General features: G+C 44.1%; 1 protein-coding gene across 4 annotated transcripts in view; it reads left to right on the plus strand.

Annotated features, from left to right (window-relative positions):
- Positions 1-13471: 13471 nt before the first annotated feature.
- PLEKHA1 (pleckstrin homology domain containing A1) overlaps positions 13472-17134 on the plus strand; it is a 30896-nt gene continuing 27233 nt past the window's right edge. For 3 of the 4 annotated variants that reach the window (XM_058840907.1, XM_058840908.1, XM_058840905.1), the window contains exon 1: positions 13472-13609. The gene's annotated coding sequence lies outside the window, so the exon portion shown is untranslated. Of the gene's footprint in view, positions 13838-17134 lie in introns of all 4 variants that reach the window. The other variant, XM_058840906.1, reaches the window with a different exon arrangement.

The raw sequence follows: 17134 nt of genomic DNA on the forward strand, positions 1-17134 counted from the left end.
TGTTTTTGTAAATCCTTCTGAGTTTACACACTACTCTCTGCCCTCTCTGACCCTCCAGGCTATGTTCCTTTGTCCTACCCCACCTCTGCACTTCAAATTTCAGTGCACGGCTCCTGGCAGCCTCTGGACCCTGCAGGTCTGACTTCCTCTGCAGCCACCCCTGCAACCCCAGAGGGGACAAAGCACAGCCTGATTCAAAGCAAGGGATCTTGTTTAATGCCATCAAATCCACAATTTGGGTATAAACAGCCCTTTCCAGGATGACTCTATTTCAACATTTTGGTGTTTTATGAAATATTGTGCAACAAGGTGATACACAGAGAGGCAGGCTCAGGCCAGAACTAATGCAGCAGTGCCGTCCTGTACTTGGGTTATAATTAATTCTGCCTTTCATCACATCAGACATTGGCTATCAATCTCCTTCCCCTCTTCTTCTACTTTAATAGCAGCTGAGACACTACCTCAGATATATTATGGTGCCATAAAGGACACTGATTATTTATTTAGAAGAAATGAAATGTGGTTTAATGGAGCGTGCATTGGGCTCCAGGCCAGTGAATGGGTTCTGGTCTTCTGGGCTTCAGTGCAGATGCTCAGGGTTTTCAAAGGCAAATCAGAGTCAACTCATGAGCCCTTTAAAAGCTCATCTTGGCTCTTCCCCAGCTCCTCTGCTGGCTGAATTGCAGCCCTTTGCCTGACTCTCCCACCACTTGAGATGGGAGAAAAATGGGCTCCAGCTCTTGAAGAGCTCCTTAGTCCTGCTGTGGACTCTAAACACAAAGCTCTCAAAACCTCACTCGCAGCCAGGAGAAGCCTTGCCCATGGGAGCCAGAGCTGCCGTCCAAGAAAGCGTTTCCCACACACTTGTGAGCACCCCAGGGGCACTGATGGACACGTCACAGCAATGTTTGACCTTGCCCAAAATCTGGGCAGCGCAGCACCACCCCCACACTGCCCACGGCGCACGGTCCCGGCACAGGGCATCGCTCCCACTAATACGGATTGGGATGTCTCAAGGGAATTAAGTCTCAAACTCCAGTTTCTCATGTCCCTCCAAGTTCTCACTGCTCTCTCCAGCAGTCCCTCCACCACGGGGATGGTGCCCTGGTTGGAGATGAAAAGGAGCATGTATCAAAATGAAACCACGCCGCTGGGGAATAAAGTCACGTAGCTATGGGAAAAACATGTGTCTCTGAAGAATTCCCTTGACTTTAGCACACACATTCTGCTCGTTATAAACTGTCTTTTTATATAACTTGACCCAACAACATCTGCAAAGTTCTTGCCTTTTTGAAAGAGCTATGAATAGGTCACTGTTTGTTTCTGATTAAGCCTGATTCATTTATCATTCTGGTCAGCCTTTCATTCCTGTAAATGCATTTACTCTCTAGTTTCTCAGTATTTAAAATACATGTTTCATAGTAATTCTGAGGTCAGGAGCCAGTTTGTCAAAGACCATTTGCACATTTCTACAGCATAAAGTTTAATTTTTTGCTTGCTAAAAGAAATGGCAGTATGTTTGCACTAAATCACAATTTTGAAAGGAAATTTATGGTAAGCATTTCTGTAAAAGCTTTAGGTAATGGTTGGTTGAGTTTTTAAGTGTAAACTGTTCCTAGGGATAGTTCAGTGAAAGCCCTGTTCAATTAGCTGCACAATTATAACACTGATATACTGCAGGAAGTGTAAAACATTTAGGGATAGCCATTAGTAGATAAACTGCACAGGTAGTAAGCTCCCAAGTTCACACACACTGATTTTCACATCTCCTTCACAGAAGACAATTTTAAAGCAGAGTTAAGGCTAAAGTACATTTTGTCATAATTCAGAGCCTGCTGGCTAACTAAAAGAAGAAAGAGCCTAAGGAACCCAAGGACATGCCTGCCTGTGTGATAAAATCAGCGGGGGCAGGGAAGCAGAGACGTGTGTTGGGACACTGCTGGAGAGGACACGTGGTCCTTGGCTGCCGTCCTGCCCACTGGGCAGCTGACCCCCAGCCCTGGCTCGCCCCAGGGGATGGCCAGGAGAATGTGGGAAGGAGCTGGGAGCCCCACAGGGGGTGGGAATATGGGCCAGACACAGCTCTGGAAGCCTGATTACTTGGCTGTGCAGAGAACAGCTTGGCTTTTCACACAATTTCCACTTGAGGCATTGACTTTGTGGTTTCTGTGTATTTCCCAAACTAATTTGGTCTCCTCCACCAGGTAACCCTAAGGGACATCCCAGGAAGTGAGATGCAGGTTGCCCTGCTGTGTGATGCACACGGGGATGAGACAGGAGCTGCTCCAAGGGCTCAGGGGACTCGTTAATCCCCAGCTCCAGGACCAGCTTGTGCCCATTTCACAGCTCACAGTAAGACCAAGCTACCACATCACTTCTCCAACCAGTGTTGGACTAATTTGGGCTTGACAATGGAAGTGAAAAATGAGTTACCTCTTCTCTGCACAGCTGTGCTCTGATCTCGGTATGATTTCATCTGTATTTCTAGAAATCTAGACATTTCCAGAAATATCTGAGTGAGTAATCTCTTCATGGCTCTTCAGCAACCCCAGTGGCTCCTACCACTCAGCCTGTTTGTTAAAATTAGCAAAACATTACATAAAGGCTAAGACAGTCCTCAGTGTGGTGTTGTGTTAAGTGAGTTCAGCTAAAGGATGTTTTAACCAACACAAACTAAACTAACCTTCCAAGAACAGGCCGTGGGCAAGGCTGGGAAGTTGCAAGAAACATGAGGTAGCTGCTGGGAGAATGCTGCAGACAGATGTCGGAAACATTTCTCCATCTGTAAACAAACAAACAGCCTGGCACCCAAATCGAGCCAGTCTGGTGGAAAATATCAAAGTCATGACCTTCATCAAATGAAAGAAAACAGATTACGCAGAGCAACACTCACCGTTTTCCGTATCTCTGGGTACGCCGTGCTGGCTTTACAGGCTTCTCCAGGGGAGATGAACTCAAGTGACTGCTTTAGGTTCCAGTGAAGCTTTTTCATTTCACAATCACCATCTGAAAGCCCAGTCTTTGTTTTTGTTTTCTTCCTGGTGATCTGTTTTTATGTCTACTCCATAATTTCCATTTTTGGGTTTTTTTTTTGTTTTGTTTTTCCTTTTCCTTTCTCCTCCTTTCCTCTCCGATTTTACCATTTTAATTTAGTTTTCCTCTGTTCAGTTCTTTAACTTCCTTAGAGCTCTACATTTGTACTCCTTAAAACTAAGTCCTTAATCCACCACTGTTATTTACACGTGCATTTGTTGAAGCAGCTGAGCTCAATATGCCACTTCTCATTCACTCTATCGTATTCCCCAGCTACAAACAGGCCCATAGCCTACTGCAAACATAAAATAATCCCCTCACATGTATTTTAAGTCTTTCATCCTTTCACATGGCTGAATTAACATATTAGACATGATAACTCAACCAGATGCAACTGCCCAGTCTTTCCTTTAGTTCTGCTGAGGAACAGCCCCACCAGGATAAAACCCCTTTTATTTCAGCCAGGCGTAGACTGTGTCTTATTGTTTTGGCCAGAGTTTGAATAAATAATGGTCTAGGATAGCATAATTGCAATTTAGATGTCAGATGCCTCACTCCCAAGTGATGGTGTACAGAGTTGAGCTGCAGGAGAGGGAGGTTTTCAAATTTAGCAAAGAGGAATCCTTTTGGCACATCTGACCTTTGGTGTGCCTGGATGAGTCTTGGTGTTTTCACAAAGCTGCTGTGAAAGCAGCACCTCTGTTTGCCTACTTTACATACCCCAGATCATATTGTAGTTCTTGGAATCATATCACAGCTCCTTCAGAGACTCTCACTATGGCTCCAGACCCTCCTGCTGCTCAGAGAGTGGGGGAGATGCTCCAGTGGCAAAGTCTCAGTGTCAGCAACCAGGGATTTCAATCCCCTTTCTCCAGATGCCCCCTGGGATAACACCACCTCAGAGCTTTCCCTGCAGGGAATTCATCCCCTACCATCCTGTGCTGTCCACAGGATGAAAAAAACCCCTGAATCCCAACCTCAGCAATTTCTGCTGGCTCTGTTTACCTCCAGCAACACAACCACGGAGCAAAGCGGAGGTGGAAAGCCGAGCTTTGCGTTAGGCAAGAGCACTGTGGGACCCTGCAAAAGAAGATTTGTTTGCGTGCTGCTCGCCCTGGCGTGCCTGTGCTTGCTTGTGCTGCATTCCCCAGGGAAGCTGGGTTCCAGCTTCATGTGGGAAGCTGGCTGCTCCATTCCTTTCTTTGATAAAGTCCACCTAGGAGAGCGCTGCTTTTGCGGTCTTTGTTTTGTCAAGGCAGCTCCGCAAAAGTAAATTGAGTTCCCTGCTCTGTAAGCTGGGGTTTAAAATCATCTTTGCAGATGTTGTTGGGTCAAGCTATAGAAGATGATTTTAAAATCATCTTCTGCTTTTTGAAGTTAGTTGGAACAATTAAAGCTGCAGAGAGGTGATAAGTAGCAAAAGGCAAATCTTGGGCTGCAGGCAGTCTGCCTGGGATCTGCCTGGTGGATAAAGTGAAGCGAAAAGCTGCTGGGGTTATAACAGCTAAGGAGAGGCAAACACAGATTATTCCTTCGTAAGGAAAATAAAGAGGTGCAATTCTGCCTCCTCAGACTTGAACTCCTGTGGCTAAGGTGGAGCAGGGACACAGAAACCCTGACATTATAGGGGTGGTGTAGGAGCTTCGTGCACAGAATGTTCACCACCCCAAGCCAAGGCCAGCCTGGCCAGGGACACCCCGATAGAGACACCCCAGCTCATCCAGAGAGCACCTCCAGGGCAGAGGGAGCTCAGCTGAGGATGCAGCTGCACTTACCCTCAAGTTCAAACCTTGCTACAGAGACAAAAGCCTTGGGGGAATTTAGAGGATTTTTTTCTGTTTGCTTAGCTTCTGGGAGTTTAATGTTTAATCATTGCAGAGGGGTGAGTGGGTTACTCATAGAATTGTTAGCCATGATTTCTGCCTTTATTCCTTTTTGTCCTTTGTTCTTCCTTATCAAATTTTGTGGACTGAATTGGCTCCCTATCACGGCCCACTGGTCCCTGATTTCTCCAGCTGCAGTTTTATAGCATTCACAGGAGTCTCTTCATTTAAAGAACTCAAATTAACATATGACACAGGAGTCAGGAGCTGCTTGCATGGCTCCATAACCCCACAGGAGGACAGGCACCGGTCCAGGGGGGTTCCTCACTGTGGGTACCACCACTCCTGCAGATCAAGGAGCCACCTCCACAACCTACCCCCAGCCTTCACCCAGGACAAGCAATGCTGAAATTCCAGAAAATATGGTTCCTGATTTCTCAAAGGAAAAAGGTGCAAAAAGAAATAAACTATAGTTTTAACTCCAAACTCCAAACAAGGGAACCGTTTGCTGTTAAGATTTTGGGAATTTTTTAATCCAAAAAGCTGTATCCTAAAAAGAAGAAAAAAACATTTGCATCCTAAAAGCTGTAAAATAATATATGGACCCTGAGAAAAACTTGCAACTACACGAGGGAGCCCTGCAGGATTCTTCCCTAAAGGGCAGGTTTGTGCCCAGTGTAGCTTGGGGCTCTCCCCAACAAAGCTTCTCCTCTGCTCTCTCCCAGCCACAAAAAAACAGCTGCTCTATTTTGTCCTTGTTTTGGCCACTCTTTTTTCCCTTAGAAATGTCAGATCTGGCTGTGGTTTGCCACTGCAAGCCATCCTGATATGCTTTTAATGGATAGAGACAAATTTATTTGATGATTTTGATTACTCTTGCTGTTTAATAATTAATTCAAAACAGGACCATGAGATATTTCTATTGAGTTCATATTGCTTTTAACAAAACTGAAGGATGCTTTTAACAAAACTGTAACTCAATTAACCCCTGTAAAAGGAAGCTATGCCTCTTAATTGCCATCAAATATTTATTTCATTTTTTAAACACTGAATCAGCTCTATGTCTATCCTTTCTAAACTTAATTAATCCTTGTGTTAGTGGATCATAAGACATTATTTAACATCTGCAGTGGTATTTTTCCTAGAAGTGAAGTCATTCCCAGTCAGACACGTGCCTCATGCCACTATAGGCACTTGTAAAGGTTTCTAAGGTGTGATTAAGTGACCAAATGATCTAAAAAATAAATCAGTTCTGTGGGATTTCTTCCCAGACAAAGCAGGATTGACAGAAGCTGTCATCTTTTCATCATTAAACCAGAATTGCACCCAAAAAAAAAAAAAAAGCATTTTATAGCTTAGCTATCTACAGAATAATAATAAAAAACCCTAAAATACCACAGAACAGCCCAATGCACCTTCCAGAAATGTTCATTCCAGGTATGAGGAGAAACAAAAATCCAACCCCCTTACCATGGAAAACAGATCTCTACCTTTGAAATATAAAGCCACCAGGCTGAGATAAATTTTATGGCTGGATGAGCACAGTAGCTGGATGGCAAAGGTAGCATTTGGCACGAGAACAGCTGTCAACATCTGTCCCCCTTGGGGTGCCAGATGGTGAGGAGCAGACTCCAGCGCTGTCACCGGCTGACCTGGCACTGCTGCTGTTTACACAACCCCTCGCAGCTACTGCCACAACCTGTGGAGCTGGTTCTAGCAGGAGTGGAAAATCTGTGGAGAGCAAGGAAATGCTGAAAAGCCAGACAAGCTGGAGCAATATCACTGTCAGTGAAATCATTTGCAGCAGCTCAGTTTCATCCATGCTCAGTCCTGAGTGTATGATGGAGACAGGGCTTGGAAAAAGGGGTCCAGAGGAAACTTCTTGTCTTCTAAAGCATCCTTAGGGACCAAAAGGAGAGGCCAGGATTGCCTTCATGTCCCATGGCAAGCCCAGGCACAGGGGCTGCTGTCCCCATGTAAAATCCTGTTCCCCACCTCAGCAGGGCTGTTCTGGCTCCAGGTTTGCCCCCATCAGTGATAAATCCAGGCTGGATTCTAGATAGGAACTGTTGGCAGGAGGGGATTTTATAGATCATGTCATAACTGCATCCATTACCATAAGAACATATTAAGAGAGCCTCATTCTTACACTGACTTTCAAAAATATAAATACAAGACAGAATGTAATACAAAAGTTTTTAAATTGGTAAGACCCAATTTGGGTAGCTTTTGATGACAAAATATTCACAATTGGTTTACAAGCAATGACCCATTGGGTAATCTGCACCATGTGCAAAGGCTGTGGCTTCCCACACTAAAAATCAGAGTAGTTGGAAGTTACAAACACTGAAATTTGATCGAGTGTGGGATCAAATTTTGTTTTAATTCCAATGGTCAATTTTAATCTTTCCTCCAATGTAAATAAAAAGGAACTTTGCAGAGGGCAGCAGAGTTTTTGGGATGGCACAAAGGGAGGTATAAAAAGAAAATCATGCTGGGAATTCCTGGGAGCTCTTCAGAAATCATGAGGTAGGAAAAATGGGGATTTCACCCAAGAAACAGGAATTATTAGGGCTGAAGGGAACTCAGTTTTTCTGCTCAGAAACCAACCTAAGAGATACAAAATAATTTCTGTGAAGGAGATGTAGGACAGCACTCAAGGAACAACCTGGGGACACGAACAAGCTAAAAAGTCATTTGGGAGTGTCTCCAGAGCCTCATATTTTCACATATTTCCTAAATCTAAACATTCAAAAATTTTTGCATTCCTTCTAGATACTCTGAAATATTTATGTAACAAATATTATGCATTATATTATATTTTGTTATTATATTATTATATAACAAATATAATATATAACAAATATTTATGTTTTCATTTTTAAATGTAGGCACAGAGTTGGGTTTTGTGGTTGTTTTTTTTTATTTTTTGGCTATCTGCTTCAAGTTGTGTAATGTAATATGGTGGATTTTTACAGAGATATCCTTATCTTTTAAATAAATCTTTATTAATAGCTTACTTTATTTTATAAGATTAAAAGTTATAATGCTAGCTGCTAGCCAGAGCCTCCATACACTCCAGCTCTTGAACATTTTTTTTATGGCTGTGTGGGTGACACAATCACATGCCAGTGGATGAGCCAAGGTGTTTTCTCTGGAGCTCGTGCCAGTTTTGGGTTTGAATGCCACCTCTGTGCCAGCTCAGAGCTCCAGGTGACACCTGAACTGGCACAGCCGGGGCAAGAGTGGGCTGGGAAAATGTTAACCCCAAGTGAAATTATCAGCTGAGCTTGTGCTGGTGCTGTCCTTTGTGTCACGGGCCTGTGGCAGTTTTTACCTTGCACTGAGAGTCCCTGTAATTCCTCCTCTGACGTAAAGCACCACATTTTAGACACTGCTGCTTGGATCCCCACCTGCAGAGCTGTTCTACCTGTGAAAAACCCTGGTCCAGGACACCTGTGTGGGCATCCCCTTGGAGCACATCCACAGCTGGGAACCAGAGAGGGGTTGAGGGCTGGTGGCACCTGCAGTGGGACTGTCACCACCTGGGACACTGCTTTGAGCAGGTGGAGAAACCCAGAGTGCCATCACCAAGGGATTCCCCAGCCTGGGAAATATCAGCCACAGCTAAATCAGAAGGGTGTGCCAAGAGCAGGGCATTGCCACATCCTTTGGGATCTTGCTATAACTGAATAAAACTTATTTTGCTTTCACTCTGCTGTGGTTTAACCCCAGCCACCAACCCCACTCAGCTCACTCCCCACCAGAGGGACAGGGGAGAGAATCCAAAGGGTGAAAGCATCTCTGTTGAATTATTTAGTGCAGGACTTTGGGCTCCATCTGCTCTGCTGGCTGCTCAGGACAGGAGAGGCTGGAGGGAGCTCCTGTGCCCCAAAGCCAGCTCAGGTCAGGTCACTGCTGCCCTGCAACTGCTTCTTGTGAGGCTCCTCTTCCCCTGCTTCAGGTTGTTCCTGCTGTAGTAGTTCCCGTGAAATACAACTCAAATCATGGTTTATAACAATTTAAAAGGCACAGAATCTCCAGTCCTTTGAGGACTGGGACTTGCAGCAAAGTCTAACGTTATAGCTCCCGGTAAAAGCGCAAATGAGAGCAGCTTCAACCCCCAGCTTTACTCTGCACTGTACTGGCTAATATAAATGTAAATTACCTCTGTAACAGAGTGCAGAGTGAAATATTAAACAAATAAAACACACAAAACAGTGAGCCTCTGCCTCCCATCCTGCCCAATGATAGCAGCAAGGCACTGTCCTGACCTGACTGCAGCAGCCTTGTGAGCTGAAAGCCCCCCAGGCGCTTTGCATATATTTCAGTGCAGAATACGCCCTTTTCTGAAGAAGATTAAGCCCTCATCTTTTAAGCTTTGAAATGAAATGAAAGCATTTCAATCCTTTTATTGCAGGGACACTGTATTTTAAAGACAATTCACTTTTTTTTTTTAATGTCAAATGGTTTTAGGATAAAATAGACAAAAGGGGAAAAAAGGGCTTTTTTGGTTTTTTGCTAATAAACTTCATATCTAGAAAGATGGAAGCAAGATAAAAATTCACTATTTGGTGGAAAATGAGGAATCACCATATGTATTTTAGTATAATGCTATGCACATAGGAATGAGAAAAACAACTGCAACATAAGAATATTAAACTCCTAACGAACTCCAAGTGTTTAAAATATGTCTTTCAGCAAAACAGAGTATTTAAAAGGCTGGGAAATTACTTCATCACTGTGTATCAGTGCTTATCCACACCAGGGTGCTTTTCTACTTCAATATCTAATTAATAGCAAGATCCAGTGACTGGCAGCTGAAGCTGAACGAATTCAACCTCCACGTGAGATTAAATTTCCAAGCTCTGTCAACATCATTTCATCAGAAGAGATGAAGTTTTAGCTTTAAAATGCATATTGCAAATATGCTTTAAAGCAGCTTTGGAATTAAACTATCTGCTCCTACGTGCAGGGATTTTAATGCTCCTGCTCCTTTCCTGGCCGTGGGAGGCACGGAGGGGTTTTGTCTGCGTTGCCCTCGAGGTGCCCATCACATGCAGAGTTCTGCTGTAAGGTTGGTTTTGTATGGTTCTGTATGGTTTTGACTGGAGGGAAACCTTCTGCACTGCTTTAGCTGCTTACCTGCAGGGATGGAGAGGGTGTTTTTTCCCTTCATTGCTCATTAGGCTGGCTCAGGAATCAGTGTCACCTTCCCAAGATTCAGGAACCTCCTGAGGTGGGCAGGACAACCTCATTTCTCAGAGTCTGTCTTGCTCACGTGTTTCAGCCACAGAACTGGCTGCCCTGACATAGCAAGGGTTCTTCTTCCTCAGGTCACACTGGCTGGAGCCTTGGAGAGTTTTTGGTCTCTCTCTCACTCCGTTCTGGCAAATAATTTAATTAGGTAATAAATACTACCTAATTAGCCCCATGCCACTGCAGTAAACTCAGACATTTATCCTCTGGGATGGAGTTTAATGACTGAAAAGCTTTCCTTGGTTGCTAACACTGAAGGTGTCAGCAGAGTAATGACCTTGCCTGGTCACAGGCTCTATGAAAAGTAGTCCCATTGAGGTCAGCAACACCCCTCTTAAAATAGTGCACAGGAGGCATACTGCATGTGGATGGAATTTGCAATATTGAACCCATAAAAACAGAATATAGTGACAGCATTTTGCTCTGCACTCAGTAATTCACTGGCCAGGCTTTTTTCCTGTTTTCCACGGCAACACAACTGTTAGTTTTAACAAAACCGTTTTGTCCCAGGCCGAATTAATTTATTTAGAGCAATGAAGTGAGGTTTTGTTCATAGCTCTTTATTTCTGCATATCTATAAAGTTGCTGAACTTCCTCTGCTGGGTAAAATCATCCATCATGAAAATACAATTTTCTAATTGTATTTTGGAATTTTTGGATATTTCTGCTTCTTTGCCAAGACATGCAAGCTGTGTATTTATATTTACAAGGTATGTATGTGATTTGCATATTTCTATTTGTATGTTTGCATTTATACAAATAGATACACACCATTCCTCTGGTGCTACTGTTCCACTGGGAGCTTCTTGTGAAATAAACACTTGTTCTTAAGGGTGTGTATTGCTGCAGGTCACTCACCAAATGCTATTTATTATAGGCTGTATTCTCAGTAACTGAAACCCCAGAAGGAACTGATGTCCAAACCCTCCGACCTGTTTCAGTGATGAGAATCACAAGCAGGTTCTGAGTGAAGGACTGGCACAGCAGGAGCCTGCCAGCATTTTTTGCCAGACATGAAGAGTGTTGTGGGGATACCTGCCAGCGTTTGAAAACTGTGAATGGAGACAACTGGAGAGGAAATAAGTGTCTGTCTCATAACTCTGCTGGAATATGCTGGGCTCTGAACCAATTTCTACACTGAAGTCAGTGGCATTTCATGGAGAATAGGCCAGTGCAGATTTTGTGCTTGAATATTTTTAGAAACGGCAGGATAGGTAAAATATAGATTCTATCCTTTGTAATCTTCAATTAATTGCAATTAATCAATTAACAATCAATTGTAATTGAAGTACTACTTTGTACTGCAGAATAGGAAAGTCTCTGGGTCACCCAGCCACGTCACACCCAAAGTTTACCTGTTCGTCATCACAATCACTTTCAACTGCTGCATTTGCACATTCCACAGAGAGGAATACTGAAAATACTAAGTTGTTTTGGAGTCAGGGAGCTCAGCTGAGCTTTAAGTCTCTCTACCACTACAATTCATAGAACTAGAACTATGAGAAGCTTCCTACTGAAATCAAGTTTTGCTTTAAGTTGGGGCATTAGAGATAACTGTAGTTATGTCTTGGACATCAAGGATTCACAACTCTTCCTCATTTGGTTCTCCACATGCGAATTGCATGAAAATACTTTTGTGAACAGTACAAATGACAGAATAAGTATATATGAAAGTGTTTGTGTCTCAGTTTAAGTAAAGATAGTTCCTTATATACCTGATTATCTCCTCATTAAATTGTGAGAATCAGGCCATCCTAAAAGCAAAGTGGCAGTAGTGTTCCATGATAGAAACTACAGAAAAGTACAATATGAGGTTTGCTACCAAATTCCAATAAAATACACTCCTTCTTTTAAATGTAATCATCTTTTCAGCCTTTCCTGAGTCTTACTGTCAGAATATATGGTTATTCAAACCTTGTGTGGGAGGCTGGAGAAAATATTTGCAAGTTAAGGCATATCAGACTGTAGGCTGCTGTAGTTTTCACGTGTTGTGGAATGGCTTTTGGTTGCATGGCTTTTGGAGTGCAAAAAGGGAATATAATTTTGTAAAAGGCTCTTCCATGTGCAGTGGGATGGCAGGACATCCCTGCAGTCATTTAATAGCTGCCCCAATCCCGAAAGTTCTGTCAGGATGAGAAATGTCAGCTCGGAGCTTTAGTGGGGGAGAGACGTGGTGCCGCCCTCTGTTAATTGTCTTGCATTAAGTGAAAAATTACCAAAAAAATTGTATGAATAATTGTGAATGAAGGCCAAACTGAAAAGCTTCTGGCTCATGCAGCTGCAGAGTGTGTGACCTCTCCGGGGTTTGATAGGGAAAAAGTTGCCATGGGAATGGTGAGGCATTGTTTGCGGCTGACTTCAGCTTTTATTGTTGTGCTCTGATTACAGCTTTTGTTTCACTGTGAAGTATGGTTGTTACATGCCAGCTTGAAACAAAGATGCATTTACAGCGGCGGAGTTCAAATGATTTCCATAATTAGAGATATCACTGCTTTAAGCAAGGAAAAAAAAATTCTGTGTTGCTATTTCAGAAAACACAAAGTTTTTCAGTATAAATTTAATATCTGCTTAGAAAAAAAAGAACTTCCTGGTAAAGCTGGTTAAACGTCATGACGGGAAATTGCCATTTGCTACTAGGAGCGATGGCAAAAGGCACCTGAGCCTCCAGGTGAGGGTAGTTCATCTGTGGGATACACAGACCTCGAGTTTTTTGCCACGTTAGCAAAGTATACACAGACATATATCAACATCTTGATTTACTACATCCTTACAGCTTGTTAGCTCCAGGATGTCCTTGAGTAAGGGAAGCCAAGTGTGCTGTGTGTTCTAAGGGCACTGCTGACTCATATTCAATTTGCCATCAGCCAGGACCCCCGGCCCTTCCCAGGGCATTGCTCATTCCAGAATCTGTCCATCCATCCACGGGCTGATCTACCCCAGGCGCAGGATCTGTTAAACATCGTGTGGCTGGTGAATGCCAGTTCACAGAATCAGAGATCACAAAACCGTCCGGGTTGGAAGGGATTCAAAGCTCATCCTGTGCCACCCCCAGCCATGGCAGGGACACCCTCCACTGTCCCAGCTTCCTCCAAGCCCCGTCCAGCCTGGCCTTGGGCACTTCCAGGGATCCAGGGGCAGCCACAGCTTCTCTGGGCCAGGGCCTCCCCACCCTCACAGGGAGAAATGTCTTCATGATATGTAACAATTCATTCCCTGCCGCGGCCTCCGCATTAAATACGAGATTAAAATCCCAGTAATTGGACTACAATTCCCACCATGCCCCGCGCCCCGCCCCGTCCCTGCGCTGTACTACATGTCCCAGCAGGGCGCGGGGCGGCGCGGGCGGTGGCGCGGCGGCGCATGCGCGGTGCGGGTGCCAGCGGTGCGGACGGAGGCGGCGGGAGCAGCCCGTTCCCGGTGCGGGCGCGGGGCCGGGAGCGGGCCCGGGGAGCGCCCGGCTCTCCTCACGGGGCTCCCGCACTGCCACCACTCCAGTAAGTGCCTCGGCCCGGGGCGGGGCTCGGCCCGCCTTGGCTGATGCCCTTCCTTCCGCGCCTGCCCGGTGTGTGACCGCGCAGGGCACCGTCCTGCTCCGTCTCCCTCCTTTTTTCCTTTCCGTATTCCCTGGAAGGCGCTCGGCGGCGCGGGGGGCTGTGCCCGCGGGGCCGGCGCGGTGTGGGGTGCCCCGGTGGCGCAGGCAGGGCGCTGTCACAGCCCCAGAGGTAAGAGAAGAGGTGATCTCATTGCTCGTCACGCTCCGCTCTCCCGGTGTGGGAGCACGCCGGGAAGGAGCGCTGCTGCCTGGGCACAGCCCGCGGGGACGGTGCCCGCCCGGCTCCGGGCTCCCCCTCAGCCTCCCTCGCCTCTGGGGTCCCGAGGAGAGCTCAGTGCGGCTGGGACAGCCAGAGTTGGTTTTTAGCTTTGGAAGGCGCAAGTTTTGGAGAGGGATGTGTGGGGAGGCTGTTGGCACGCTCCGAGCCGTGTTCTGGGTTAGCTGTAACCGGGGCTGGTTATTTACTGAACCAAAGGGTCTTTAAATGGATAACTTGACTATAAATGAATGTTAAACTGTAACCGCTTGTTATATGCGCAGTTTTTATCACCTGTAAAATTCCAGATGGGCGTCTGACATGCTGCTAAACTTAACACAGATTTAAATTCTGTATGTGTTGTGCAGATCCCTTGAGAGGAACTAATGCATGACCTTCATAAAAGGCATTATGTTGTTTCCTTAAATGTTTGCAAAGTAACATCAAGAGGACAGCAATTTTCTTTTTGGCAGGCTGCTGCTTTGAGGCCTTCTGTAAGAAAAATGTCTAACTTTCGCTAAGCAGTGTATCATGTTTATAATCAAACAGAATAAAGAGTCTTCAGGTGGGGAAATATTATTATTTTGTTACTCTGAGCACCTGAATTAGGCATCAACAGAGTGGTGTTCCCTGAGTGAAGCTGAGAGACAGAATATTTTTAAATTTTTTTTTAGATTCTTAAGAGCTACATCTCTCCATGCTTCACCTTCTCAAAGCAGAGTACTTTTAAAGAGACTGTTAGGCATAGAGCAAGCTGAACAGCATCAACTTCTTTGATGTCTTCTGACAATCTCCTTGCTTTCCTGACAGAGGCTGTAATGTCTCTAAATTTTCTCTTCTCCTTACCCAATCCCATACGTGACCCTGCAGGACAAAGCCATATTTGATTGTACAGTTTTGGGGCCTATGATGTGTGAGGAGCAGCTTCTCACTGTTGAATCAAATCAACAGGATTTGTTGGATTTTGTGTTTTGCTTTTGGGTTTTTGTTTTTTTTTTGTTTTTTTGGTTTTTTTTTTGGTTTTTTTTTTGTATTTGGACTGCCTTCATTTTGATGAAACAAGCACAATCTTAACGGAGCTGCAATTGTGTGTGGTAACTCTGGTTGCTCTCTCGTGAGTTACTCTGTCTTATGGAACAGTGAACTTGCATTTTAGGTCCATTCAGTTTTGTTTCCTCCTACTTGCTATTTTTAGTTGGGAGAGTCACACCAGTAACAATACATGAAACTGTCAGGTTTGTGAAGCACAGAAGTGTAGAAGTGCAGTTTTCCCGTTTGTCACGTGAGGAAGTGTTAAAAGTGGGCTGAAATCTCTTTGTTGTAGTGAGAGATGCTGGGCCTGGCTGATATTTGGAGGAGAGTCTTTTAATTCAGGGATAGATAAGCTCTGATACTGAAAGTGGTAATTCAAGAAATAATACATGGGGGTTTTATGTGTCCTGGATATTACTGAGTGCTACACTGCTGGAGTCAGCTTTGCATAAAATATAAACCTTTGTATCACTCGTTGAGTTCTATTTGCCGTTCTCAAATGTTGTGATTTGATTTTGCGAGTGTAGAAGATTTAATTCCAAGTTCATAAATCCTAAAGACATCTATTTTCTTTAGCTATTTCTCTGCATTTAAACTACATTTGGCCTCATGTTCGTTGCACAGCTCTGCATTTTAAGGGTGAAATTAAAGCAAAAGATGCACAGTGGGTCACTGGCAGGTGTAGGGCAGTGCTGAGATGTTTCAGAGGAGCAGATGCTTTCACACAATTTAGAGAGTAGGCAAAGAAGAATCATTGTATAAAGAAAATAGGCAGCCTCTTCATGCTTTCCCTCCTCCTCTCCTCCTGTATTTATTTTTCCTCAGGAGTAGTGGCTGAGTGACAGAAGGCAGACACACACATGGGGAATACAGAAGGCATGTGCATGAGGAAGAGACCTGAATGCAGGAAAAGGCCTTGCTTTTTCCAGGTAGCTGGGGGCTTGTTTCAGAAGGCAGCAGAGCTATCTCAGCTCAAATAAAGGCTGACTGCATGTCAGAGAGTTGGTGTAGAAGAGAGGAAGTGCAGAAGTCAGTTTTTATTGACTGTAACAGATTAGAAAGAACTTGAGGACATTACTGAAATGAGAACAGATCTCTGCTTGTAACACAGTCTCCAGTGCAGCGTTGGATGTAGCCCAAACTGCCAGGCCTGCAAAATTCTTAATCTATTTTAGTAGATTTAGAATTCCATCGATGTCTTCATTACTGACTGTTCCTGGTTATTTAAGCTGACAGTTATCATAGTAAATGCAGTTCCTACAAAGTGCAGCAAACCAGCAGTGTTGGGGAGGGAGTACATGTTCTAATATTTTCCTTGCATGTTCTGCTGTGCTTCTGGATGTATCCAGCTCTACATCAGTGTTTAGACAAACAATAGCTTGTGATATGAGAGCATGTGTCTGTCTTGCAAGATGGGTTTTGGCAGTTTGTTGTTTTTTCTTTTTCACCAATAATTATAAGCAATAGGAACAATCTTAGAAAATTATTACTGGGGTTTGGAGCCAAGTGAAGCTTTGTGCAGCTTTGTATAATTGCATGAAAATACAGGATAGTAAATTATTTCAGTGCCAAACTTAGGTAACCGGCTTTAGCATAACACATTTTTACAGTGTAGAACAAGTGCTTAAGAAGTCACCAGGAAATTATATAAAGAAACACAACAGTCAGTGCATGTATTCTTTTGGTTTTGAAACTAAATGCAATGAGATGTAGCTAGAAGCATTGCTGTCAATGATTTATAAAATTATATAAGAAACCTAAATATCATAATCCTAGTGAGCTTATTTGACATATGAAAATAATGTAGCTGCTTTTAAAAAGTTGCCTGCTGAAGAGGTCTGAGTGACAAGAATGGTTCAGGTTTTGAAGTTATACTTCAATGCAGAGACTCACTGAAATGAATTGGAATGGGGGATATGGCTGAGCTGCTTCAAATTCTTTTCTGTTCTTACACCGATCTTTCAAATTAGGACATTGAAAATATATAGGTCTAAGGTCATCTTGATACATGCTGTACCCTAACTGTGAGAAATATTTAGGTACGTGTTGGTATAGGGCTCAATTCTATAAATAACACTTTCCTCTCAGTGCTAGGTAAAGCAGCAGGGTTTTGTTGCTGTTGAGGAAGGAAGCTGGTTCATTGTCTCAGCACTAAGCAGCATTTTCTCCCTCCAGGGA

The sequence above is a fragment of the Poecile atricapillus genome, chromosome 6, assembly GCF_030490865.1.
Source record: "Poecile atricapillus isolate bPoeAtr1 chromosome 6, bPoeAtr1.hap1, whole genome shotgun sequence".
In the NCBI taxonomy this organism is placed as follows: domain Eukaryota; kingdom Metazoa; phylum Chordata; class Aves; order Passeriformes; family Paridae; genus Poecile; species Poecile atricapillus.